General features: G+C 29.9%; 1 protein-coding gene across 1 annotated transcript in view; it reads right to left on the bottom strand.

The window, feature by feature from the left end:
• Nucleotides 1-2,490, bottom strand: part of LOC108574446 (aminopeptidase N) — a 23,053-nt gene extending 20,563 nt beyond the window's left edge. Inside the window, exon 1 of the mRNA XM_017937037.1 lies at nt 2,282-2,490. The gene's annotated coding sequence lies outside the window, so the exon portion shown is untranslated. The remainder of the gene's footprint in view (nt 1-2,281) is intronic.
• Nucleotides 2,491-4,288: the final 1,798 nt, after the last annotated feature.

Raw genomic sequence — 4,288 nt, 5'->3', positions numbered from 1 at the left:
TATATTACTTTTGAAGAAACTTTTGAGAAACCTAATTATTAAATTTTAGTACAATATATACAGAGGTACAAGCCATATTGATATTTTGGTTGTGTTCTGTTATGTAGCATGTGCCTTTCAACCTAGATGTTTCATACAATGATGAATCACATCTATTACTGTGTTAACTCAGAAGGACTTGTTAATTCGTTATTGGAATATCAATACTTAGAACACAATAGCTTCATTATTGTAGAATTCTTTATTTTTAATTCCACTATTATGTCTGTATTAAACATAAAATACGTTATGTATAAATTTATAGGATACAAAATGAGCTAACTGTACAAAAATTTTATTTTAACAACACTAATTTCACTTTAATAAATATCACTAAATTATGCTTAAATATACGATTATTAAAAAATAGAATAAAATATTGCAATGTTATAGTGTGTTTTATAAGTGTTTATATGTGTTTCGAGATAAGAATAATGTTGATAAAGAAGAAAATATTGCTTCTTTCAATCAGTAAATTAAATAAATTAAAAGATACTTATTTCCACTTTATTTCTTATACAGTACATAATAGAAGTAAAATAAACTTTGCCTTAGTACTGTAAATAATCAAAGTACACGTAATCTCGAAGGAAGAAAGCAAAAACAAGTGACCCTTTAATATTTCTCAAAAGAAATGTACATTACAAAACAGTGTTATTCACCTTCGAAAGAACTGGAATTTTATAAATACATTTGCCCCCTTACTTTTATTTTTCTTGTGCAATAATAATTATTATACCGGAATTGTACAGCAACGATTATGAATGTTTACAGAGGCGCAAGTATAGACGGCTGCGTAGTTTCCTTTCTTCGCATCAGAACACACTGGCAAAATGCCTGCGGCATGTCAATTATATACTCTGAAAACTTCTCAAGAATTCTTTGCCGCGCTAAATGTCGCAACAACCGTTACAAAGTTAATTTAAAACTTTTACCTCTACTATCACTCGTTTACACTACAAATATATAAAAAATACTGTGTAAATAAAATAAGAAATCATATTCTACAGTTATTTTGCAAAGTTTATTCATTTTTAATTTTGATTTTTTTTTTTTTTGGTGCTTCTTAACATTGAAATTATATTTTTCACTGTTAAATATTAGTAATTTTGACATATATATATATATACTATATGTAATAATATCATTGTTCTGATATTGTACAGTGATACGTTTTACTTTGGCAAATGCTAAGAAAATAAGAGGAAAAGAAATTTAATACAATTTTGTACTTTCCTAACCTCTCGTGTATTATTTATTACCTTTTAATAGCGTGTTTTTAAATTGAATACTAATTTATAGCACTTTTGTTACTTCATTTTTAAGTACAAAACACCTTTATTATCACTAATTCAAAATGCTGTTTTGAGATATACCAAATATTACTAAACAAATTTCAACTTGAAAAGAAAAGAATTCTCAAAATACGTAAAGCTTCAATCCATTAGATCATTATTATTTCCAGTAACACTGTACTGCAAAATTATTAAAAAATTACAATTACAATTCGTTTTACAATTGTTCATAATTACAGTTAAATTTTTTCTTTTAACAAGATGTTAAAGGTTGATGGTTTAATTATTATACATAAAATTCATGCATACAAATTAGAAAATACTTTGTCCTTTAAAAGAGCTCCAAATGTAAAATACTGGAATAGGATACCAGAAATAACCAACACCAAAGATCGCAATACTCTTGAAAAATTTATACAAATTATTCGATTCCCCAAATATTGTTGGCCAGAATTTGAAAATATTTTATTCTTCAAATGTAAATATATAAACAGTGTCAAATTTAACTTGATTTATTCAAACACCGGTTAGATAAAATGAGCAACACCAAAGATCGCAATACTCTTGCAAAATTTACATAATCAATCAAACGTAATTATGCACATTATATCAACTCTATCAAATAGCAATCTATACGGAAATAATTGCATATGAACAATTTTCCACGTACAGCCGACAATTTCAGTTTTCAAATTACCTCCTATATTAGATGCAGAAATTCTTTTCGACTGGATTCGCATAATTGATGCAAAGCCACCAAGTTTCTATCGCGATGATATTCGCAAGCTACCAGAAAAATGGCAAAAGATCATCAACGATGGAAATTACGTCGATAATTGATCTGTTTTTGTTCCTTTTAAATAAAACTTCGATCGCGCCCAAAAGTCGGAAAGAATTCATTTCTACGCTTAATACAAAATCTCAAACAACGTGTAACATCTACCTACCGCCAATAGTCACCAGAGGGTTGCCTGATCTATGGTAAAACGTCCCAAAAGTTAGCGGAATAATTCCACGATGATCGAGAAATCGACGAAAAACGGATCACGATAACACAAAAAATGACCGTCCGGAAGAAAGAAACATTCGACTGTTAGGTTTCGAGGCAGAGGCGTGCCGATAAACTGTATAATTGCGAGGAGAAATGAGCAGGAACCGGCGCGAAAACCTACCGCTCAACTCGATGGTTCACGCGCGACTGCCGTGAACTGGCGCGCATTCCGGCTTCGTAACTTCCTCGATCCTCTCCGTGCCATCCACGCTTCCTGCCAAGCCGATCAGACACTCATCGATCGCAGTATCACTTTATCCTCACATCCTTCCACCTGCATATCGCCTTCCGGATCACGCGAATCCGTACGATCCTTTTCCGTCTGGCCATTGACAAGGATGCCTCGCATTCGATGGATCATCCAATCTACGCTTCAATACTTCGCAAAGATTCAAATAACAAATCTTACGTAGCTTCTAACATGGCTTGTTAATTATTACAAATTTTAGATTTATTTTTCCCTTCTCTTCGGTTGATTTAGTTTTACATTTTACATAAAATTATATTTTCGGTAATTTTGTATTTTACAGTGTTCAGAATTATTTTTGAATAGCGATGGATATTTATGTCTACCAAATTGGTAACACATAAATTTGATTCTCTTTTCGGATCATTTTTTCATATATGCTTACAAAATAGAATTGAATATACAGGATGAGTTGAGATTAGAACCTGAAATATCTTCGAAACTGTCGATTATATCGAAATATGTTTTGGACAAAAGTTGAATAATATCAAGGGAGACATAATTTGACGTGATTAGTTTTTTCTTAGGTGAACGCATTAATTGATTCAATCGACACGTTGTAATCTTAGGTGACTCACCCGGAATACTATTTGTAAATGTAATTAGAAGTGTTTATGTATGCATAATGAGAAAGATTAAGTGTATTGTGTGGATAGAAATGATTAGTATCTGTAGAAGATGCAACTATTACTTTGTTAGTATGTTTACACAAAATTGCAGAAATGTTTAATATTATACACATAGTTTGGTGTCAATACACAACCTACGTATATCGCACAACCTAATTGATTCAAGGATACTTTTGACCATCTTATACTGCTAGACCCTTTCAAACTATTAATTTATACTACTTAATACACTTGTTGCTACTAAAATGTGATTACCCCTTCCCAGGAGTTCATTTATCAGACATATCTCTATTTTAAGCAATAATATTTGTAACAAGTATCAAGTAACAGTTTATTTTTCAACAAGTAGCAACATCAATTAATTATCACTATAATTTAGAAATAAAATATAACACACGTATAATAGATTGACACACATACATATCTATGAAGGAGAAAATAAAATAAGAGTAAGAAACATGACAACAATGCATGTACTGTAAAAAACATTTACAATATCTATTAAATTATTTTGCAACTTATATCTTAAAATGTAAGTATTTTTTAAAGCCTAGATATTTAAAACATTTTTTTAAGCAAATATCCACAAAATTACAGCAGTTAGTCAAAGATTACAAAGTATTCTTAATTTTATATAACATTATATAAAAATATATCAAAGTTTGTAAATAAAGAATAACTTCGATTAAATTATAAGATGTACTTCTATCTATAAGTGCATACATATTTCACTTGAGAATACTTGTATTTGACATTTTTTATTTAGTCACATTTGGTTTCTCATTTTAAACAATCTTCGAACAAATAAGATTTTCCCGCTTTGCTTTTCCTGAAATGCTACTTATCCTCGTTAATATTACAAGATCTTCTAGACGATACGAGATGATTCATTTCAAGCGGAAATTCTTAGATCTCGTAAGTCATCATCAAGATCTTTTTCGATGACACATTACAAGTTGTGCAAGAGTGAATGAAAGAAAATCAAATTGAACTAAGTATTTATTATATTTTCCACGATTTACGGATA

This window comes from Habropoda laboriosa, unplaced genomic scaffold (assembly GCF_001263275.1).
Source record: "Habropoda laboriosa isolate 0110345459 unplaced genomic scaffold, ASM126327v1 scaffold172, whole genome shotgun sequence".
Lineage (NCBI taxonomy): Eukaryota > Metazoa > Arthropoda > Insecta > Hymenoptera > Apidae > Habropoda > Habropoda laboriosa.
This window is presented reverse-complemented; position numbering and strand designations above follow the sequence as displayed.